At 41.1% G+C, this 25313-nt stretch overlaps 1 long non-coding RNA gene across 1 annotated transcript in view; it reads left to right on the top strand.

The window, feature by feature from the left end:
* The window catches only part of LOC131997767 (uncharacterized), a 287102-nt gene that overhangs the window by 66658 nt on the left and 195131 nt on the right, over window positions 1-25313 (top strand). Inside the window, exon 2 of the long non-coding RNA XR_009398405.1 lies at window positions 5456-5536. This is a non-coding gene — a long non-coding RNA (uncharacterized LOC131997767). The remainder of the gene's footprint in view (window positions 1-5455; window positions 5537-25313) is intronic.

Raw genomic sequence — 25313 nt, 5'->3', positions numbered from 1 at the left:
CTCAAAAGAAAGAAATAAAAAGAAAGCGATGAATTTCAATTGATTGTAGTTCAAAATGTCATCATCATTTAGCCCACAATTGGAGCAATTCACGCTGCTTTATGGCTGGTGTTAAGCGTTCTTTCTTTGCCATGCTTAAGCGGAAATACTGGGAAAGAAAAGCGACAAGCCGCCGTCTGACTAACTGAGAAACTTCGGCGTTTCGTAAACGCACGCACGCATTCATTCTTTCATTCAATACCTACCTACCACTCAGCACTACTCGCTGGGGGTGTTGCGGCCTGTATTGTTTGCCAATGAGACATAGGATAGACAGCGATAAACTTCTGAACTCGTCTAGTTAACAGCAGTGCAAAGTATTAAAGTTGTGCGTTTTTTTTCGTTCGTTTTTTTTTAAGCAGAAAACAAAAAGAAAGCAATTGTATGGAGTCACTTACGATACTTAGTCTTCCTGGTCTCTCTATTGTGCTGTGATTAGGCAAAATTTATTTATTGGGGAACATTTGTAGGCTTATCCCAGTTTGTTTTATGTTTTTTGCCTAACAGTAATAAAAATCATATGGAAAGTTTTAATGGAGTACAATTTTATTGGGAAGTTGTGCATAAAATTCCTATTCGTTAAGTTTGTATAAATGGCAAATTGTGAGCTTATAGTGATTTATGGTCTACGATACTGTGCAGATTTTTGTATGTCCTTATTTCACGTTATCCAAATTTGAGGATTATCTTTAAACTCTAGCCGGAAGGTTTAACGACAAGGTTTATTTGTCGTTAAACCTTCCGTATGCAATAGGTTTTGAACCCTGAATTTTGAACACAAACATTAGCAATCCCATTAGCATAAAAGAAGACAAAAATCTGATTAGAATTGGTTTCGAATTACCGCATACGTTATCGAGTGCGATTTCGTATCGAATGAAATTTCATTTCGTGTTTAATGGCTGTTATATCACTCAGAACATCGAGACGATCAAGAATTTACATACTTTATGGGGTCTTAGACGAATATTGCGAGGTATTACGAACGGAATGACTAGACCGGTATGCCCCATCCTATGGTGGTGGGTACAGTAATAAGATAAATAGGTCTAATGTTTGGATATAGCTTTCATTTTTACCAAACTCCTGGTTCAACGTCTTTACCTTATAACGGGCGAATGGTTTACCCAATTTTGTGGAAATATTGGACCATTGGGGTACTTATGGATTCAAATGAAAATTTGCACACGAACATTCCATTAAGGAACAGGATGCAAACTTATCACATATTAGTGAGTGTTGCTCGGTTCAAGTTTATGCTCCTTTTTATAGCACAATCCGAAAAGCGTGCAACAGGGCGACACCTCTTTGAGAAGAAGTTTTTACACGACTGGCCCTCAAATGTCGTCAGTGTTAGGAGGAGATAACCAGCTCTGAAAAATTTTCTGATGTTCTCTTTAGGATTTGAACCCACGCGTTCAGCGTCCTTTTAGATTGAGTGGATCTTGGATTGACGGAACTCTGGTATTGCCATCTGGAAGTTTATGCTACATGGATGAATCAAAGCTAGAGGACAGAGTGGGCCTGGAGCTTTACATTGAGAACTCAGGGACTGAGATCTGTTTTCGACTGGGGATCATGGAATGCGTGTGGTTGTATGGTGTTAACGCTCTGAAAATTTTTCTGACGTTCTTTCTAGGATTAGAACCCAGGCGTTCAGTGTGCTTTAGAATATTATAGCCAATTTGTAATGCCCGTTAAGATTTTCGCACTTGACGCATTCCATGATCCCCAGTCGGAAACAGATCTCAGTCCCTGAGTTCTTAATGTAGTACTCCAGGCCCACTCTGTTCTCTAGCTTTAATCCATACCTGTAGTATAAACTTCCAGATGACAATAAAAGAGTTCCGCCTTGCACTCAACCTCAAGTGATGTCTTAGGTATCCAATCCGATCCGAAACGTCTTCCATTCCATTCTTATTTCTTAACGTCGCACAGTAAGCCAAATGGCGAAAATGTTTGAAATAAAACCACAATTTTTTATCTGAGCGTTAAAGTTTGTTCTAGACATTTGTGGAGGAGGACTTAGGCTTTCAGGAAAACGGCGTTTTTGTTTATGTGTTAAATACAGGATGAAATACAGGGTGTCAAAGTTGAGTACTTTCCCCTTCCCCAAACTTCAAGGGGACCTACTGAGCCGATTTCGATGATTCGGGACTCTGAAGAAAGAGCTTAACGAGATCTGTGTCTAGGTTAACTTTGAGGCCCCTTGGTCTAGCCCTGTCATATGCCATATGCAAGACCCTTTCGGCCGTTCTGCATAACAGGTTTGGATCCTTACCCTAAGAAGTATTATAACATCGTCTGTATAGCAGAAGAGTTCAAATCCCTCCTTAGTTGGTTTCCTAAAATAGTGGCAAGAAAATGCCCCCTGTGGCGTGCCCTGTGCCCCTATCTCCCATGTATTAATGCCATGCGACACTCAATTTATCCAACTGTTCCTTAGCATATGGTTTATCCAGTCTCTTAGGACCGGGTCCACCCGTTACTGGTTGGTCTAAGTATTGGATCAGTGTGTCGGTCCGCACATTGTTAAAAGCCTCCTCGATGAATGCATACCGCCAGTGTGTACGTTTTAGCATCGAAGGATTTTTCTATATTATGCACAACCTTGTGCAGGGCAGTCTCCACCGACCTTCCCGGCATGCTGTTTGTATTTGAGCAGTTCGCTGGATGTCTTACTCTTTATCATGGTATCCACAATGCGTTGCATGGTTTTGAGTAGAAAGGACGTTAGGCCTTTGTGTGTCGCATAACTTGCCTTGCTGGGCTTAGGTATAATACTACCCTTGCCTCATGCCAGGCTTTCGGGGTATATGCAAGTCCTAGGCACGCTGTAAAAATAGTGGACAAATTAGGCGCCTGATAGTCGGCATCCTTCTGTAGTAACGCTGAATACATGCAACCAATTCCAGGCTCCTCAAGGCCTCCTCCTTGACCATAAATTCTGTTTTGATAAACCTTCGATCAACCTCATTATTCCTAGATTTAGTGTTTCTCCGTGAGTCCCATTGTATCCTGTGGAAAATACGTTGTCATCAAAAGCCTCAACATGTCCTCCGCTGTTTCTGCTCTCACTCCCATGTCGTCTACTAACGTTTCAGTTTGGGCATGGGTTTTTGAGAGAAACTTTTTCATCTTGGCGGGTCAACAAAAATCTTCCAGAAGGCACGTTTTGTCGCTCTGGTAATATTATTGTATTCCTTGAGCCGCGTGTAATACACATCCCAATATATTTCCGCGTTTTTAGGACGTGCTCTTTAGTCTGCGGACTTCTTTCCCAATGTTGTGAATCTCCCCGATCATCCAGGGCTTTTTTTGGGCTGATTTCCTTTCTCGAAGAGGACAACTATCTTCGAAAGACTCAAATAGTGCAGTCGTAATCCTGATGACATCAATGTCTTCTATGCTTGGACAATCTAAATTATCTTGCCCAAGTCTATCGTCACATCTAATACCTCCTCCCTAATCCTATTGGGTTGCCCAAAAAGTAATTGCGGATTTTTCATATAGTCGGCGTTGACAAATTTTTTCACAGCTTTTGACTCTGTAATTGGATTCTTTCTTCTGTCATTGTATTTGATTAATGTTCATTCTAAGTTTTATTAAAAATGCATTTACTTTCTTTTAAAAAATCCGCAATTACTTTTCGGGCAAACCAATATTAACAAAGGTCGTTGAAATTCAAGAACTCTGCCAGGGCTTGGCCCCGCTTATTAGTGTTGGTACTACCCCACGAAATGTGGTGAGAGTTCGCATAGCAAGCTATTTGTACCTCGTTTCCTGCCTGTTTTCTTTCCTTACCAACCGTTGCAGCACCGACGTCAGTGGCGGTGACGGAGAGTTGAAAGGTAGATAAAGTGATGCCAGGTATGCTCCACCGTCTCCTTGTCTCATCACTGTTGCATCCCTCGTTGAAAACTCTGGGGAATATTCCTAATTAAAATTTTTATAACGCAGGTCTCCGGCCGAGTACCAGTGTTAGCTTAGAATAATTTGTAGTTGATATGGTTCAGTCCTGAAACCTTGTTCCGGATCGGTCCATGGCTCCTGAATTAAGGCAATATGAATCTTGCTCTTGCAGATTTTCTCCATCAGAGCGTGAGTAGCTGTCTCGCTCCGGTGGAGGTTTATCTGGATGACCTCAATCATTGGTCCTCCATTAGATGGGGTTCTAAGGAGTCGATAATGGTCTCATCGTCTGTTCCCTGTTCTTTAGGCTGCATTGAGTTTCCCTTCCCTGCACTGCCTGATGTCATCATTTTAGGTTCTTTGCCCGGTCTAGTCTTCCGACTCTTTATAAAGTCGGTAATGGTTACATCGTCAGGTCCCTGTTCGTTATTGGGTTTCCATTCCCTGTACTGCCTGATGTTTCAATACTGGCATCTTTGCCTATCTTAGTCTTCCAAATCTTAAGTAAATGGGCTTCTTGGGAGTAGGTGATGGTACCATGATCGGCTCCCTGAGACACCTGTCTCTGCGCTGCCTAATGTTTTAATATTAGGATCTTTACCTATCCCAGTATTCCGAATCTTGAAGTCGGTGACGGGTCCTTCGTCGGGTCCCGGTTTCTTGAGAAGGTAATGGTTCCCCTCATCGGGTCCCTGTTCGTTAGGCTGTATTGAGTGTACCGTCCCTGCACTGCCCGATTCTCCAATATTAGGATCTTAGCCTATACTAGTCTTCCGGTCCCGGTTTCTTGAGAAAGTCGGTAATGGTTCCCCTCATCGGGTCCCTGTTCGTTAGGCTGTATTGAGTATACCGTCCCTGCACTACCTAAGGTCCCAATATTAGAATCTTTGCCTATACTAGTCTTCCAAATCTTGAGTAAATGGGATTCTTGGGAGTGGGTTATGGTCTCATCGTCGGCTCCCTGTGCGTTTGGTGGCATTGATTTCTCTGTCCCTGCATTACCTGAGGTTTCAGCATTAGGATCTTTATCCATCCTAGTCTTCCTAATCTCGAGAAAGTTGTTGATGGTTTTGTCGTCGGGTCCCTGTTCGTTAGGCTATGTCCCTGCATTGCCTAATATTTTGGTATTAGGATCTTTGCTTATCCTAGTCAAATAATTAAGTACAAAAAAATGTTTTCCTTCTCTATGTTTAAGAATCCCACCATTGTTTTCTTTCAGTGCGTCATCTTGCATAATCACATTCATATTCTTCCACATAGATCCGCTGACTTCTTCATTATGTTATTTGAGAAGATTTCGAGGTTGGGGTTTTTTTCTTCTATTTTACCTTCCTAAGAGTGCCAAAGCGTTTAATGAGTCTTAAGAAACAAAGCAAAATAAAAACGCCAAAGCTTTGTTTTGTCCATGTGTAAATCCAATAAACAGCGCTCATGTCGTAACTGTCGTGTAACTTGAGAAAGGTTTTAAATTTGTTTTCCGTTTTATTCTTTTTTTTCGTTTCAGATTTAAGGTCGCCGCAATCCAACACTGAAACTCAACAACAAAGAATTTTTTCAATATTTTCCATGAACTGATTTCGATACGGTGAGTGCTGTTTTTTTATATTCAATTTTTGTTTTAACCACAATTTATCATAATTGAAAAATGACATTTCGAATTTATGTTCTTTCTAAAAGTGGTGGAAAAACCACAAAATCGATTTTAAATTTTAAAGTGTGCTGAATGCTTGATTTCAAATTGTGTTAGATGAGACTATGCAAATGTGTTTTTAGTGTTTTCAGTGGAAAGAATTTTATATAACATCAAACATTGGTTGAATGCAGCTGTACTTCAATATTCCATTTGGTTTGAGTAATAGGTAAACTCCTTCTAATGTTATTGTACCTCCAATATGTCATCATAGCCCAGAGGTTAGCATGTCCACCTATGACGCTGAACCCTTGGGTTCGAAACCTTGACGAGAACATTAGAGACAAATTTTCAGGGGTGGTTTTCCCCTCCTTGTTCTGGCGACATTTGTGAGGTACTATGTTGTTGTTGTAGCAGTGTGTTGTACACTGAGGCGGCAGCTCTTGCCGATGAAGGATTTTATCGGGTCAACAGGCTGCCTTGGGATTGTACTATACCTTGCCTAGACGTCATTTAAAACTTCTCTCCAAGGAGGTGTAGCACAGCGGCACGCCTTTCGGACTCGGTTATAAAAATGAGATCCCCTATTATTGAGCTTAAACTTGAATCGGACAGCACTCATTCATTCGCGAGCAGTTTGCCCCTGTTCCTTAATGGAATGTTCATGGGTAAATTTGACTTTGCATACCTACAAGCATAAAATAGGTTGATAATTTCGTTATTCCCTTTGTAACTCTTTGAAATACTAACTTGAACATATGTATATAGACATGCGTTTTTATACCTTCCACCTTAGCATCGAGGTATACTTACTTCGTCATTCCGTTGATAACACATATATATATATATATATAATATTGGTCTAAGACGCCATAAAGTATATATTTTCTTGATCGCCATGACATTTCAAGACGATCTAGCCATGTCTTTCCATCTGTCATTCTGTCTCTCTGTTCGTCTGACTGTCTGTCTGCCCGTCTTTCTGTCGAAAACACGCCAACTTTCGAAGAAGTAAAGCTAGGCGCTTGAAACTTTGCACAAACTTTGGTCAAATCCATATTTTGATTAGGTTCTAAATAAACTAATCTCGCGATTAAATTTTTTGATCCTTTAGATGGCGCAATTCTTATTCGATTTTGCTGAAATTTGACGTTTTCTATAACATTAAAAATATGTTCCAAGTATGGTCCGAAACTTTGCACAATGACCTCTATTTACTATGACCTCCAACAGATGTTCCAAGTATGGTCCGAATCGGTCCAAAACCTGATATAGCTCCCATATGAATCGATCTCCCGATAGCACTTCTTGAGCCCTATAGAGTCCAATTCTTTTCGGATGTGACCGAAATTTTGCACAATGACATCTACTAAGGTCTTCAACATTCATTTCTTACCCATTATCCCTTGTTAGGCCTATAAATAGATACCGGGCAAAGAACTTGACTTGAACACTCTTATAGTACTGATATATGGAAGATGGGCAGAGTGATCTCGCTACTGAAGCCTGGAAAGGATCCAAGTGAGGGGGAGTCGTATAAACCGATTTACCTTCTGTCAAGAGTAGCTAAGACGCCTGAGAGACTACTCCTTCCGTGCCTCATTGGAAATTTGCGATTCGCTGAGCATCAGCAAGAATTTCGAAAACTGCATAGCACAACAACTGAACTGATAGCATAGAGATCGTTGGAGACAAATTGCCGCTTTTTTCGTCGTAAGAGATTTGAAGATATCTGCCACCAAATCTTCAGCTATATTGTTCACTCCAAATACGCGTGAAGTTAATAACGAGCTTAATGGGAAAGTCGAAGGAGTAACGCTTCTGACCATCAAGTGCCCCAGGTGTTCAGCGTCATATGGGAACATGCTAACTTCTGCGCTACAAGGGCTTCCACAACTCACTGTACTAACGCAACTCACTGTCCCAAATTTCAGAGAAATCTGATACTAAATGCGTTTATTATGGGTTCACAACATTAAATTGATAGATCGGTATATATGGCAGTTATATTTAAATGTAGACCGATCTGGGCACTACAAAACAGTGATGTCAAGGGGCCTAGGTTAGGCTAGGTTTAAATGGCAGTCAGCCTTCAGACTCACTTATACGTTTTCGTCCATTATGATACCATAGGAATAGACAAAGGAAGGTGCCTTCTAATTCCCACCGTTGAACCATCCAGACCGCTTTAAAAAGCCCAACCACTTGCGAATGTTCACATCCGCTTAATCAGACAGGTTCTCAAAGAAATGAGAACCTAAAGTGGATATCCTTCTGACTGCCAGTGCGTGACACACTAACATAAGGTGTTCTATAGTCTCTTCTTCTTCGATGTCCCCACAGGGATTTAATGGCTGCCTGGCTGTCTGAGAAGATATTAATGTCAATCGTCGTAATGAAATTATATCATTATATTCCACCAGTTCCTTAATTGCAAGGATCTCCGCTTAATACACACTGCAGCGTTCGGCTAACCTTTTTGATATGACCAGTTCTAGATCTTTAGAGTACACCCCAAAGCCCACCTGGTCGTCTAGTTTGGAACTATCTGTATATATGGCTATGTAGCTGCTATTTCCAGGGATATCGTAGTTCCAATTGATTCTTTCTGGAATTGTTGTACAGTACTTTTTATCAAAAAGCGGCTCGGGCAGGGTGTAATCCACACTGTCTGGAATATCGTACATTGTTTAAAGGATAACTCAGTGTCCGTAGCCGCCACATGACCAAAGAGAAAGCTTTCTTAGACTCACGGCAATTGGGTAGCCACAATGTCCAGAGGCCTAAGATGTAGCATTAAATCCAGTGCACCAGATGGTGTCGTCCTCAGTGCGTCTGTGATGCACAAGCAAGCCATCCTTTGAATCCGGTTGTCTATTGAACAGTAGGTGGACTATTGAAGCGCCGTCCACCAGACCATAACACCATATAGCATTATAGGCCTGACAACTTCAGTATGTACCCAGTGCATGACGCGCGGTCTAATCCCCCAACTTTGGCCAATGGATTTTTCCAGGTGTATAGCGCAAGAGAGAGGGCCTTTCTTGTCCTATTCAAAATGTTTAATTTGAGGTTCAATTTCTTGTCCAGCAAAACACCCAGGTATTTTGCGCTTTCTGTAAATGAAACATTCTTTACTACCAAGGAGACAAGTAGAACTGTAGGTAACTTGTATCTCATGCTGGAAAGAACTACTTCTTTCTTGCATGGATTTACGCCAGTGATTTCTTCTATGCCCACGTAAAATATGTGCCAAAATGGTCTGAATCGGTTCATAACTCGATATAGCTCCCATGCAAACCGATCTCTCCACTTTACTTCTTAAGTCCCTCCAGGGTGCAATTCTTATCCGATATGGTTGAAAATTTGCACAAGGAGATCTACTATTGTATTTCTGTTATTGTACGATAGGTATTGTAAATGGGTTGTATCGGTCCATATTTAGATATAGCTCTCGTATAAACCGATCTCCAGATTATACTTCTTGAGCCTCTAGAGGTCGCAATTCTTATCCGATTTTTGGTGAAGTTTTGCACAATGACTTCTCCAATGACGTCCAACTTGCTTGCCAAGTACGGTTCAAATCGGCCAAAAACCTGATATAGCTCCCATATAAACCGACCTTCGGATTTTACTTCTTAAGATTCTAGAGGGAGCAATTCTTATTGCATTTGGCTGAAATTTTGTTCTATGACGTCTTCTATAGCATTTAATGGATGTACTAAGTATGGTTTGAATCGGTCTGAAACTAGATATAGCTCCCATATAAACCCATCTCCCGATTTGACTTCTTGAGCCTCTAGAGGGCGCAATTCTTATCCGATTTTGCTGAACTTGGGCACAGTCACTGTATCCATGATCTCTCTCAAACTTGCCAGATATGGAATCGGTCCATAACCTGATATGGCTCCCATATAAACCGTTCTGCCGATTTTTCTTCTTAAGCCTCTAGACGGCGTAATTTTTATTCGATGTTGTTGAAATTTTGCACTGTGACTTCTTCTATGCCCTTTACATATATAGCTCCCATGCCAACCGATCTCCCCATTTTTACATTCGTATGTCCCTCTAGGGCGCATTTCTAATCCGATTTGGTTGAAATTTTGCAAAATGGCATCTACTATTGGCTTTAACATCCAAGCCAAGTATAGCTCGAATAGTTTTATAACTTGACATGTTGAAATTGGATGAAATTTGCGACCTTTAGCGGCTCAAGAAGTCAAGATTCAAGACCGGTTTATATGGCTGCTATACCAGGTTATGAACCGATTTGATTAACATAGCACAGTTGTTGGAAGTGATACCAAAAAACCACGCGCAAAATTTCAGCGAAATCGGACGAGAAGCTCCCATGCCAACCAATCTCGCCATTTTTCATTCGTATGTCCCTCTAGGGCGCATTTCTTATCCGATTTGGTTGAAATTTTGCACAATGGCATCTACTATTGGCTTTAACATCCAAGCCAAGTATAGCTCAAATAGTTTTATAACTTGACATCTTAAAATCGGATGAAATTTGCGCCCTCTAGCGGCTCAAGAAGTCAAGATTCAAGACCGGTTTATATGGCTGCCTGGTTACCTACCTGTAATGAACCGATTTGATTTGTTGGAAGTGATGCCAAAAGACCACGCGCAAAATTTTAATAAAATCGGACGAGAATTGCGCCCTCTAGAGGCTCAAGAAGTCAAGACCCAAGATCGGTTTATATGGCAGCTATATCAAAACATGGACCGATGTAAACCATACTTAGCGTAGTTGTTGGAAGTGATACCAAAACACTACGTGCATTTTCAATAAAATCGGATAAGAATTGCACCTTCTAGAGGTTCAAGAAGTCAAGACCCAAGATCGGTTTATATGGCAGCTATATCAAAACATGGACCGACAATACAATACCAACCGACCTACACTAATAAAAAGTATTTGCGCAAAATTTCAAGCGCATAGCTTTACTTGACATAAATTTATTCAAATTATTAAATTTTGCCTCAATTCTCTCTATGCACACACTGTGTAGTAAGTTTTTTTAGATTCCTCTTAAAAGCCTGTAATCCAAGATGACACATTGTTGAATTATGATGCCATTACAAGAGTGTCATAAATTCGAACCCTGAAGATCCCTTAAGGGCTTCCATCAATAATCTTGAAGAGAATTGACGCGCAAATTGCATCCATTAGCATTTCACCTAACCACCAAACAACATAGCTGCCAGCTAGCACACTTGCACTTGTAAAGTGCCACCACCCCAGGCGCTCACCCTTGTCTTCGCTTTTGGTCCTTTGATTATTGTTGGCGTGACCATATCGAATAGAAAACAAATCATTTACAGTCATTACAAAATGTAATGCCTCATTTTGAGCCACTAAATATCCTCCAAAGGGAATTGTAGATTCACAATTTTGCCATTTTCCATAAGGGCTCACTCAATCACCCACCCATCTTGCCATCCAACCACTCTCGCTCATATTCATAATGATATCCTTGGGCCTATAAGGGCATCATATTTGAGACGGTGGATAATTTTTTGCAAGGCGTGCATTACAAATTGCTAAAGTGCGTTGGATGGTAGGGCGGGCGGACAGGCGATTGTAGCACTTTGATATGGTATCAAAAAATTGAAATCAATTGTGTCCTGTTTGTTGGCAGTCCCATTGTCGTTTCCCATACCATGTTGTTTATTTTTTGTGAATATGAATTTATTTTATATTGCCTGGCTGATACCATCAAGTGTCTAAGCTAAAAGGACACTTACGCAGGACATCAGGGGTGTTTTAAGGTTGAGCGAGTAACCAATTGCTTGACGCCAACAGGAGGTGGTGGAGCAGTAGGAGGAGGGAGTTTACCAGGGGTGGTGATATTGGTTGGCGGTTTTGCCAAGGACTTCAGCTATAAAAGTGGACTCACGAAAAGGCGTGCGTAATCTAACAGATGTTGATAATGGATGATATTTACACATGATATCACTTCAAAAAGGATATTATATAAATACCAAATTTTTCGTTACAAAACAACAACAAAACGACAAATGCATTATATCACGTTCAGTTTTTTAGTCCATTGTTGAAAAAAAAAAACAAAATGTATTTATGGCAAAAACGAAGTAAAAAAGAAACAAAGCTAAAAAAACTGAAGAGCATATGTTCCATATAAAAGCATATGTCATGGGGTGTATTAGGGTGTCCCTGAGACTCCCATAGGCGAGTTGGTAGCGTATTGGTATACATTGAGCCCTAATCTGTGTGGTGCTCATTGCTGTCAGGAGAAGGTTAACTGTGAGCTACCGGGCACGTCCACAGGTTGCGCATAGTGGAATGCTCCATACGGAGTAGCTGCAACAGCAGTCGCGGAAAATCAGCGGTATCGAGTGGAGAGTCTCAGTGAGAGGCCGGACAGCACAGGCTCTTGCACAAATACTGAGCGATATGACAAGGCGAGTTATTGGAGCCTTAAATAACCAATGGCCACTCTGTTCCCGCGACGATCGGTCCTTTGGACCGGAACGAGCTTGCTCACCTACAGGTCAAGCTCCCTACAAGATCGCCCCCTCCACAGAAAAATTTAGCTAAAACAACAACAACCTGTGCGGATTTTGCGGTTGGTGGTTGGCGCTGCTGTGGTGTTGCCATGGGCTAACATTTTCTAAGTGAGTCTGTTTGAAGACTGCTATTTAACCCTAACCTAACCTAGGGTGTCCCAGAATACTTTCATTTTAAAGTTATATATGTTAATATTATTTTGATTTCTAAAGTGGTCGTAGAGACACTGAAGATGCAGAAAGCATTAGACATCCAAATGAGATGAAAATTTCAAAAAATGTTTGGGCTTAAAATTTCTTTGAAATTTGAAATGGTGCGGCTTTGTATAAATACTGCCTACTAGTGAAGGTCGGATGGAATTGTAAATGGGCCATATATCGGTCCATGTTATGATATAGCTGCCATATAAACCGATCTTGGATCTTGAATTATTGAGTCCAGAGGACGACATTCTTGTCCAATTAAGCTGATATTTAGTATGAGGAGTTCTGTTTTGACTTCCAACAACTATGCCAAGTATGGCCCAAATCGGTCGATAATCTGATATAGCTGCCACATTAACACATCTTGATTCTTGACTTCTTATGCCTCTAGAGGGCGCAATTCTTATCTGATTCGGGTGAAATTTTGTATGAGTAGTTCTGTTTTGACTTCCAACAACTATGCCAAGTATGGTCTAAATCGGTCTATAATATTATATAGCTGCCACGTAAACCCAACTTGGATCTTGACTTCTTGTGCCTCTAGAGGGCGCAATTCTTATCTGAATAGGCTGATATTTTATACAAAGAGTTCTGTTTTGACTTCCAACAATTATGCCAAGTTTAGTCTAAATCGGTCGATAATATTATATAGCTGCCACATAAACCCATCTTGGTTCTTGACTTCTTATGCCTCTAGAGGGCGCAATTCTTATCCGATTTGGCTGATATTTTGTGTGAGGATTTTTGTTTTAACATTCAACAACTATGCCAAGTATGGCCAAAAGTGGTCGGTAATCTGATATATCTGCCATATAAATCGATCTTGGATCTTGACTTCTTGAACCTGTAGAGGGCGCGATTCTTATCCGATTCGGCTGTAATTTAGTTCCGTTTTGTTCTTCCAAGAAAAAGTATGATCTATATCGGTTGATAATCTGATATAGCTGCCATATAAAACGATCTTGGATCTTGACTTCTTAAGCCTCTAGAGGGCGCAATTCTTATCCGATTCGGGTGAAATTTTGTACGAGGAGTTTTGTTTTGACTTCCAACAACTGTGCCAAGTATGGTCTATATCGGTTGATAATCTGATATAGCTGCCATATAAACCGATCATGGATTTTAAATTCTTCAGCCTCTAGAGGGCGCAATTTTGATCAGATTTTGCTGAAATTTAGTACGAAGAGTTTTGTGAATTTTGTATGATGAGTTTTGCTTGGACTTCCAAGAACTATGCCAAGTATGGTTTAAATCGGTCTATAATCCGATATAGCCGCCATATAAATCGATCTTGAATCTTCACTTCTTAAGACTATAGAGGGCGCAATTTTTATCAGATTTTGCTGAAATTTAGTACGAAGAGTTTTGTTTTGGCTTTTAACAATTATGCCAAGTATGGTCTAAATCGGTTGATAATCTGATACAGTTGCCATATAAAGCGATCTTGGATCTCGACTTCTTGAGCCTCTAGATGGCGCTGAAATTTTGTATGAGTAGCTCCGTTTTGACTTCCAACATCTATGCCAAGTATGGTCCAAATCGGCGCATAATCTGTTATAGCTGCTATATAAACCAATCTATTGTCTTGACTTCTTGTGCCTGTAGAGGTCGCAATTCTTATCCGATTTGGCTGAAATATGATTACTACTATTGTCTCGGACGTCGAAGTTAGGTATGGCTCGAATCGGTTCGTAACCTGGTATAGCTCCAATAACATAACAATTCTTACCCGTTATCCTTTGTCTGCTCATAAAGAGATACCAGGCAAATAACTTGACAAATGCAATCCATGATGGAGGGTACATAAGATTCGGCCCCTAACGAACTCAGCGCGTTTTTTTTTTATTATTTATGTTAATAAAATCTATTTTATTTATATTTTTGCCTATTCATTACACCCTGTTATCCTTTGATACACTTTTCGTGTTGATCCGAAACAAGAGTTTCAGCATTTTATTAAAATGCGTCATTATGTTTGCACAATAACGCATAAAAAAAGTTGCACACACCGATTCTTAAGTGTCAACTGTCAACTTCAGACCAAAAAAAATTAAAAAAAAAACATAAAAAAAATGGGACACATAAAGAATGTTCAATAACAACATGTTGCATTTTATCCCCTTCCCTTTTTATCCCGCTCATAGTAAAAAAAAACACACCACAATGCAGTAAAAAAACGCCATATAGATAATGACCAACTTCCGTTTTAAGGGTGAGCAGCAACAGCATCGTTGAATACAAATTTATGATCATTCCAGTGTCCAGAATATTTTGGTAGGGGTCCAGTTCCGCTATCATTTTTTCTGCATACATGCAATTAGGGCAAAACTCAAGACACGAAATGAATGGGAAGCCAGTTGAGTGGTTTGCTTAGGTATTGAGGGGGTGTAGAGTTGCATTTTTGTTGAGATGATATTAGGCGTGGTGGTCAGATAATAGAGTTTCATAATTTTTACCCAATAATAAATAAAAAAATATTTGTAAAATTAATTTTGGTTAATGCGAAAATGGCTTGCAGCATAATATTTGCCTAATAGAAGGCCTGAAATAATTTTCGTATAAAAATACGTTGCATTAAGGAACAACGGGGATACTTCTCTCAAAACAGTCGTCATACAGCTCGTGGTTCATACGTCGTCTATATTCTTCATTAACGCTAACTGGTCCATATACGAGTATTTTGCGAAGAATCTTTCTCTCGAACACTCCAAGTACTGACTCATCTGTTTTCACAAGTACCCATGCTTCAGATACATATAACAGCACGGGTAGTGTCAGTGTCTTGTATAGTGTAATCTTTGTCTGTTGAGAGGTAGCTTTGTTTCTAAACTGCTAACTTAGTCCAAAGTAGACCAGCAGTATTATTCTTCGCTTAAACTCAAAACTGGTTACTAGCTGGTTTCGGTTACGGCGGTGCCGAGGTAGATTAAGTTGCTTACTGTCTCAAATTTGTGGTTCCCAACTTTATCAATTTTCTTTATCTGCTCGGTTGTACATCGGCTTTTTGGGAGTTGAAACCATCCTTTTCGTCTTATCTGACTCTCTTTCGATTCTTTCAAAGGCTGCAGTTACTTCTTCCGGTGACCGACCTATGATGTCGCTGTCGTTGGCATAGGCGTGTGTAGCATGTGTTCTCTTGTGAGTAGTGTGCCATATCTATTCAAATCTGCATCTCGTATAATCTTCTCCAGCAGAATATGAAACAGATCACACGATAGGCTGTCTCCTTGTCTGAAATCTCGTTTTGTATTAAATGGTTCGGAGAGATTCTTTCATATTCTTGCTGAGGAACGTGTATCATCAAATGTCATCCTACAAAGTTTTATTAATTTTGCAGTGATACCAAACTCAGGCCACCATATCGCAGAGGTGAGCATGTCCGCCTATCACGCTGAACGCCTGGGTTCGAATCCTGTCAAGAACCTTAGAAAAATTCAGCGGTGGTTATCCCTTCCTAATGCTAGCGACATTTGTGAGGTACTTTGCCATGTAAAAACTTCTCCCCAAAGAGGTGTCGCTCTGCAGCACGCCGTTCGGACTCAGCTATAAAAAGGAGGTCCCTTATCATTGAGCTTAAAATTGAATCGGACATCACTCATTGATTTGCGAGAAGTTTGCTCGAGTTCCTTAATGGAATTTTCATGGGCAAATTTGCATTCGCATACTGAACTCAGACATGGCTTAAAATGCCTTTGAACGTAAACGGGTATCGAAAGTGGCTTTGTAGTCAATAATGAGATGGTAAGTGTTGATTTGTCCTTCTCGGGTCTTTTCCAGGATTTGTCGCAGTATAAATATCTGGTCTAGTGTGGATTTACCAGGTCTAAAGCCGCATTGATAGGGCCCAATTATGTCATTGACTTAAGGTTTTAATCTTTCACACAGTACGCTCGAGAGTATCATGTATGCGATGGGGAGGAGACTTATTCCTCTGTAGTTGGCACATTTCGTCTTGTCTCCTTTCTTGTGTACGGGACTTAGTATGCTGAGGTTCCAATCATCGGGTGTGCGTTTTTCTAACCAGATTGGGCAGTCAAGCTGAGTCATACGCCTTATCAGCGTGTCGCCTCCGGTTTTAAATAGTTCAGCGGGTAACCCATCGGCTCCTGCTGTCTTGTTGTTCTTTAGCCGGGTCACAGCTACTTGGACCTTATTCTGACTAGGAGGCAAACATTCTACTATCATCAGGGATTGGTTCTCCGGTTTCCTCTTTGCCGCCAACGTCGTACACTAACAGTTGCGTAAAATGTTCTTTCCATATCATCAGCATGTTATCTGTGTCAGTTACCAGATTTCCTTCTTTGTCTCTGCAGGAGAATGTGCCTGCACCAAAGCCATCCGTTTGATGTTTAATTCTTTGGTAGAATTTCCGGACTTAATTCTGACTCCTGTACATATCAATTCGCTTACAATTCGGCATAAAGAGCAGGCATATAGAGCAGGGTTGCTCTATATGCCGCATTCTTGGCTTCTGTAGCATTTTGCCACTCTTGGTCATACTATGGGGGAGGCGAACCTTTGCTGCAACAAGGTAATGATCCGAATCAATATTCGCTTCAAGGATCGATCGTACATCTAATACGCTGGATGAATGCCTTCCACCTATCACAACGTGATCAATTTTCAAGTTTTTTGCTTGTTAGGGCGAAGATTATAAAATTTCACATTTTTTGTTTGTTTCGAGACGTGCGACCGATCATTGAGCTCGTCTCGAAAGAGATCAATTTGGTTCCTCGTGTTTTAATCAGGTGACAACCATGTGACGTTGTGAATATTTTTATGTTGAAATCTGGTGCCACTAACTACCATGTTTTTTGCCGCGGCGAAATCTATCAGCCTTAAATCATTACCGGACGTTATCTCGTGGAGGCTAAACTTTCTGACTGTTGGACCAAAGATGTCTTCCTTCTCTATCTTTGCATTAAAATCGCCCAAAACGACTTTAATATCAAGGGCGGGACAGCGGTTATATTCTGTTTCTGGGAGCTCGTAGAAAATATCCTTAACCTGCTCGCCCTTGTCTTCCGTCGGGGCATGGGCACAAATAAGGCTGATGTTGACGAATTTGGCGTTTATGCGGATTATGGCTAGCCTCTCATCCACCGGAGGAAAGCTTGAGACAATATGTTTCAGTCTCCGACTTAACACAAATCCACAGTCAAATTCATGCCTCGTGTTATGGCAACTGTAGTATAGTTCGTCACCGTTTGGTGTTGTTGTGATGCCATTCCCAGTCCATCGCACTTCCTGTTAGGCAGTAATATCTGCTTGGTACTTCTCTAATGCATCCGCCAGCGCGTATACTGCACTTTCTCTATAAAAAGTGGGAACATTCCAGGTGTAGATCCACTAATCATGTTCTTTTTTAATTTGCGTGGGTCGTCAACGTTTGGAGGGTCCGTTTTAATACCCTCCACCATAGGATGGGGGTATACTAATTTCGTCATGCTATATATATTCTTGATCGTCATGAAATTTTAATTCGAACTAGCCATGTCCGTCTGTCTGTCTAAAGCACGCTAAGTTTCGAAGGAGTAAATCTAGCCGATTGAAATGAAATGGGCCAAATCGGTCTATTTTTTGATATAGCTGCCATATAAACCGATCTTTGGTCTTGACTTCTTGAGCCTCTAGATTTCCAACAACTGTGCTTAGTATGTCGCAAATCAGTTCATAACCCGATGTAGCTACTATATAACCGACCTGGGTCTTGAGTTCTTCAGCTTTTGGGGGTCGCAATTCTTATCCGATTTGGCTGTAATTTTGCACGCGGTGTTTTGGTATCACTTCCAACAACTGTGCTTAGTAAAATTCAATCGGTTCATAACCTGGTATAGCTGCCATATAAACCGTTCTTGGGTCTTGATTTCTTAAGCCTCTAAAGGGCGCAATTCTCATCCGATTTGGCTGAAATTTTGCATGTGGTGTTTTGGTATCACTCCCAACAACTGCGCTTAGTATGGTTCAAATCGATTTATAACCTGATATTGCTGCTGTATAAACCGACCTAGGATCTTGATTTCTTGAGACTCTAGAGGGCGCAATTCTTCTCCTATTTGGCAGAAATTTTGTACAACAGCTTCTCCCATGACCTTCAACATAAATGTGAAATATTATCGGAATCGATCTATAGCTTGATGCACCATATAAACCGATCTCCCGATTTTGCTTCCCCTACAAGGCGCAATTCTTATCCGAATGAACTGACACAATGACTTCTGCAACGTTCAGCATACGATTCATTTATGATCCAGATCGAACTATAACTTCTTATTCTTATTCATTGTTTGCCTAAAAAGTGGTACCGCGCAATGAACTTTCTCCTAGTGATTCTCATAGTTTTCCGGTGGCAGATTACTGGCCCAGAGTCCCCACCGCACCACTTTTGTGGGATCGCACATGTATCCCTCTTTGTGCAAGCCGCTTGATCGAAGATCAGACAAGATCCATGGGGGAGGTATATAAGATTCGGCCCGGCCGAACTTAGCCCGCTCTTACTTGTTACTATTCCTTTGTTTCTCCTAGTGATTCTCATAGTTTTCCGGGGGCAGGTTACTGGCCCAGAGTCCTTACCACAAGAGCTTTTGTGGGATCGCACATGTATCCCTCGTTGTGGCGAGCCGCTTGATCCAAGATCTGAGGCTCGCCTCCAGCGGCCTCTAACCCCGGAACAGACGCTGATATTGGCCATTAGTTATTTGAAACTTGTCATCTCGAGTATCATTGGCACTTAGTATTTAATTAGGAGCCAGTGCCACCTGACTCCTCACTGAGACTCTCCTCTCGCAAATCCGAACAAATCTAAAATCTCCTCCTTAATCATATTGACAAAGGTTGCGGTGTTACCTTCATTGTGTGTAATAAGGACTTCAGTATTCAAGAATTCTGCCAGGACTTGGCAACGCTTTTAAAAGTTGGTACTACACCACAAAATGTGGTGAGAGTTCGCATCACACCCTATAAGTGCTTCTTTTCCCGTCTGTTTTGCCTTTCCATCAGCCGTTGCAGCTTCGACGACGTGCATGGCGGTTTTGGAGAGTCAGAAGGCAGATAAGGTGATGCCAGTTATGCTCCATCTTCTCCTTGTCACTTCACAGCCTGATGTTTCAGTATTAGGATCTTTGCCTCTCCTTGTCTTCGGAATCTTGAGAGAGTCGGTGATGTTTCCGTCAGCCGTTGCAGCTCCGTCTTGCATGGCGGTTTTGGAGAGTCAGAAAGCAGATAAGGTGATGCGAGCTATGCTCCATCTTCTCCTTGTCACTTCACTGCCAAATGTTTCAGTATTAGGATCTTTGCCTCTCCTTGTCTTCGGAATCTTGAAAGAGTCGGTGATGTTTCCATCGTCTTGGGTCCCAGTTTGTTAGGCTGTATTGAGTTGGAAATGGAATGACAAAATGAATATACCCCCGTCCATTGGTGGTGGGTACGAAAAATTCTAGCATCCACATAAAATATTTCGATCGGATGTTTTCTCACTCCAAAAAGGGGGCCTCAAAGTTTTCGTACTTTTATTGACTTTCATCTTTGCCCCCCATCTTTTACATATTCTTACGTATCACAGTAGCTCAAACATACATAAATCGTCTACATGCCGGCTTCTATCAGTTGCGCCATATATTTTCTTAAGCTGGGGTGATACTTTTATTAGCCATTCTGTTTGCATATCTTCATTGTTTGGCTAGACGAAGGCAGCAGGGGGAAAGGGGCTCTAAAGGACCCTTTTTATGCTTCAGGCAAATGGTAAATAAAATCTCAAATTTCCAATTAAGTTTCCGTGTTTGTCGACACGATTTTAATTATTGATATCAACACAAACGACACACATGACCGACAAAAGAAGTAGAAGAAGAAGGCCTGAAGCACCACTTTTTTTCAGCCATAAAACATACCCAAGCAAAAACACTTTTTCTTTCAAATACAATTTTTAAAATTGTAACAGTTGCAAAAAACAAAAGTTAAGGAGAAAATAAAATACCTTTCCCTTTGCTGTAAAGAACATATGTTGCAATTTATATGAAACTTTGATGTAAACAAGCCACAAATCCTCGAGAATTTTGGACCCTCGCCATGTGAGTGTTGATATGGCCAAGTTGTTTGTAAAACTTCCGTCTAATCTAATTTTTGTATTTTTTACGCAATTCCTTTGATGCTCTTTGAACTATGCATTGCTTTTATGCTGGCCTTGTTTGTTGAGAAAAAAAAACACACCCCGCACCCTCTCTTTCCTCTTGGGGGGAATCCCACAGAAAAAAAGAGTTTCCCTTTTATTTCCTTTGTTTTGGCTTTTTATTTTGCTGGATATTGAGAGCATACGTGAGTGTTTGAAATTTGATTTGGGAAAAATAGAGCGCATTCATTCGCATCTTCGATAACATCAACAGGATATCCTAGGTAGTGTTGTTGTTGTTTTTCTTGTTGCTGCTGCAACAATACGCGCATAATGGCTGTTGCATGTGCTGGTTTGCCCTGGGGCGGGCAATCAACCGAACGACCCTCCTCATCTTCATTTGGGCTTACCACCGGCATTGTCGTTTGCACCACTTTAGCAACGCATCCCAAACTGGGAACACAGTGGGATGGAATAAATAAAAAGTAAATTTTAAAAAATTGATAAAAAAAAAATCTTTTTATATAGAAACACCTTTGCGACCATTATTTGTTTAAGAATTTCCCTGAAATAAAAATTCTCGCAGTGAATAATTTGTAATTTTTAAGGATAATGTGGATGTGGATTCTTTGGCCGATCTAAAGTTTCGACTAAATCGCCAGGCTCTGATAATGTGTCACCTGGTGAATTACAAGCTTTGTCCGATAGACTGAAATATATGGTCGGGTCCTTGGTGGTATGCAGCTAAGGGTAACGATCTCATACTTGGATGGGACGTCAACGTACACCACTACCTATGGGTTAGCACTGATATAAACAACAACAGATGTGAGTCTCTTTATACCCTACACCACTACTGAGGTACAGGGTATCATAACTTAGTGCATTTGTTTGTAACACCCAGAAGGAGGAGAGATAGACCCATTGATAAGAGATAGACCGATCGATTCAGAATCACTTTCTGATTCGATTTAGCTATGTCCGTCTGTCTGTCTGTCCATGTTAATTTGTGCACAAAGTACTGGTCGTAGTTTTCATCCGATCGTCTTGAAATTTGGTACAGGCATGATTTTCGGCCTAGGGACGTCTAATGAAATTGGAAAAAATCGGTTCAGATTTGGATATAGCTCCCATATTTGCGTCCGATTTGCAGTAATAATGCAATAAAATGGTCATTTGTAAACCGATTCCTTCGAAATTTGGCAGGAAGGATTTTACGACTCTCGGTGTCACTGGTGAATTTCATCGGAATCGGTTTAGATTTAGATATAGCTCTCATTTATATATATATCGCCTGATTTTAACTTTTAGAGTCACAGCAAGCGCATTTATTGACCAATCTTGCCAAAATTTTGCACAAAGTTTTTCTCGAAGACGACCACATTATCTGAGAAGTTTGCTCGAAATCGGTTCAGATTTAGATTTAGCACCCATATATATGTTCGTCCGATTTTGAAAAATAGTGCAATAAAGTTCTTATTTGTTAACCGATTCTCTTGTACTTAGGCAGGAGGGATTTTCTTATAACTTTCGACAGTACTGGTGAATTTCATAGAAATCGGTTCAGATTTAGATATAGCTGCCATATATATATGTCGTCCGATTTTCACTCTAAGAGCTACTGCAAGCGCATTTATGGACCAATCTTGCCTAAATTGTGCACAACACTTTCCTCGACGACTACCGCAATATCTGAGAAGTTTGCTCGAAATCGGTTCAGATCTAGATTTAGCTCCCATATATATGTTAGCCATATTTTGGGTAATTTGCATTAATGTTGTCATCTGTTAACCGTTGGTATTACAGTTTGAACATATTTGCTAGAAATTTGACACGGATGGTTTAATAACCCATCTGAAAACATCCACATCGGCGGAAAACCATTCAAACCATCAAAATTGGTTCAGAATTGTACCACGTTGTACACATAGGGTAGGTGTAGGCATCTACAGCACCGCCCGACTTTTGCCCTTCCTTACTGTTTTTGATTACATTTTGTCCACGAACTTGGTCATCTACAACAGGGGTTAGGGTTGGTTAGTTTGAAAAGAGGGTACGGATATTAATCCTCCCCAATGCCACTATGGACATACACCTAAACCAGTAATCGGCTTGTTGTGCGCTCTAAATACAAAAAAGTAACCTCGATAAGAAAATCTAAGTTAGGGATTCCGTGCTACTTACAACATCCTTAATTGTTTTCCATGCCACTCCCCTAAGTTGGTTCATGTCTGGTATATCATCCCCACCTAAGTGCCGGTATCTGTTAGACCGGAAAGCTGGACAATGACAAAGGAAATGCCTCAACGTCTCATCATTTTCCCCGCATGCTTTGCACATGCTATCACTTGCCGCACCGATTTTACAAAAGTGAGCTCGTAGTCCTATGTGCCCCGTTATGGTACCAATAGCTATACTGACCCTTCTTACTTCCTTTCAGTAATAGCCTCGTCTTCTCACGATCTGTATCCCCCCATAGGATTTTCGCCGTCCTACCGACCGTTTCGCAGTTCCACAATGTTGCATGTGCATTCGTCGTCCACTCACTTAACTCGGACTGCGTCGAGCCGAAAGCCTTCGGGTTAACCAAGTTTATTGACGGCAGTCCTCTGTCCCCTCACCGTCAAATCGTCTTCCCTTTCATTCCCCCTTACTCCGTTATGCGGATCGTGCCATCATTAGAGAAGGTGTTAATCTCCTTCTTACATTCCAACACTGTTCGTGATCTTACCGACCTGGTTGTTATTGCCCTTATGGCAATTTTACTGTTGGTAAAGATATTCACAGACGACATCGTGGGGTTAGCACCACATCACCTCACGCATTCCGTGATTGCCTGGCTTTCCGTCTGCAAGACCGTATTAAGGTTAGGCAGTCTAAAACAAATCTCAGTCCCTGGGTTCTCAATGTTGACCCCCAGACCCACTCTGTCCTCTAGCTTTGATCCATCCGTGTAGCATGATCTTGCAGTTGGTAATATTGTACTAGGGTTCCTTTAAGCCAAGACTGTGCCGATGGCAGCAGTGCCTCGCATTCGACTTCAAGGTTCATCTCAGGTACCCGTTCGGAAACCTCTTTCCTTCCTTCCAGGTTTCCTATCGTCGCCTCGATTATACCGCGATGGTATGGGCTGCTCTCATCTTAAGTCCATTCTCCCATCACCTAAAGTCTCATGGCCGCAGTGGCTGCCTCACACTTAATCTGTATGTCTATGGTTCGGATATCTAGAATAGTCTCCAATGCTCTAGTGGGCGTGGTCCTCGATGCTCCGCCTATGGCAAGACAACATATTCTCTAAGCCTGTTGTATGATCCTTATGTTGTTGCACTTTTTCTCCATAGCTGTCCACCAAACTACTGAGGCGTAAGTAAGTATTGGTTCCATATAAAGGGTGATTTTTTTGAGGTTAGGATTTTCATGCATTAGTATTTGACAGATCACGTGGGATTTCAGACATGGTGTCGAAGAGAAAGATGCTCAGTATGCTTTGACATTTCATCATGAATAGACTTACTAACGAGCAACGCTTGCAAATCATTGAATTTTATTACCAAAATCAGTGTTCGGTTCGAAATGTGTTCATTCACCGTAACGTTGCGTCCAACAGCATCTTTGAAAAAATACGGTCCAATGATTCCACCAGCGTACAAACCACACCAAACAGTGCATTTTTCGGGATGCATGGGCAGTTCTTGAACGGCTTCTGGTTGCTCTTCACTCCAAATGCGGCAATTTTGCTTATTTACGTAGCCATTCAACCAGAAATGAGCCTCATCGCTGAACAAAATTTGTCAAAATTTCGAACCGAACACTGATTTTGGTAATAAAATTCAATGATTTGCAAGCGTTGCTCGTTAGTAAGTCTATTCATGATGAAATGTCAAAGCATACTGAGCATCTTTCTCTTTGACACCATGTCTGAAATCCCATGTGATCTGTCAAATACTAATGCATGAAAATCCTAACCTAAAAAAAATCACCCTTTACTTGAGTAGTTTAAATCCAGGAATTCTTAGTGCACTAACTATTCCTCCACACATCCATGGCTACTGAATAAGAACCACGTCAAATCGTCCTGCCATCAGAAGGACTTTTAATCCTTAAGAACCGATTAAGGTTTAAGCTCTATGATAAGGGGTCTCGCTTTTTATTTATGTCGAGTCCAAACGGTGTGCCTCATGGCGGTACCACCTGGTAGACAAGTTCTATCATGGCAAAATACCTCACTAATGTTGGCAACATTAGTAAAGGGATAGGTTAGGTTAGGTAAGAGTGGCAGTCCTTTACAGACTCACTCAAACATTTTTAAGTCCATTGTGATGCCACAGTAACGACAAGACAAGGCTTTTGGCGGGAATCGAACCCACGACGCCTGCACTGGTAATTCAAGCACGCTACCAACTCGACTACCGGGGCTCCCTTAGTAAAGGGATAACCGCCGCTGATTTTTTTTTTATGTTCACGCCTGGATTTGTACCCAGGCAGTCGGCTTTATAGGCAGACATACTAACCTCTGCGCCATGGTGGGCACTTAAGGCCTTAAGAACTTGTTATTGGAAAATTTTCGATACAAGTTTTTTATGGAAATCCCCCTTTTCTATATTTTAACCACTGTATACACACCTTTTCCAATGGGATTGTGCCAGCCGTTTGGCTTTTAGCGCTGTTGCTGATGTGTTTATGTCCTTCGGGATATACGAGTATGCTCTCTGTATGCCGGCAAGTGGCAGGCAGTTAATGTAATTTGGTAATGTCAGATGGGACAAACAAAACAAAACAGAGTAGAGTAAACAACAAATCCAATTGAATCTTGTTGTAATGTTGATTTCATTGTGAAAGATTTGCGCCCCCTTTTGTGTTTTAGAAATTCGCAGTCTCTCACAC

This window comes from Stomoxys calcitrans, chromosome 5 (genome assembly GCF_963082655.1).
Source record: "Stomoxys calcitrans chromosome 5, idStoCalc2.1, whole genome shotgun sequence".
Lineage (NCBI taxonomy): Eukaryota > Metazoa > Arthropoda > Insecta > Diptera > Muscidae > Stomoxys > Stomoxys calcitrans.
Note: the sequence above shows the minus strand (reverse complement) of the source record. Positions and strands in the feature narration are given on the sequence as shown.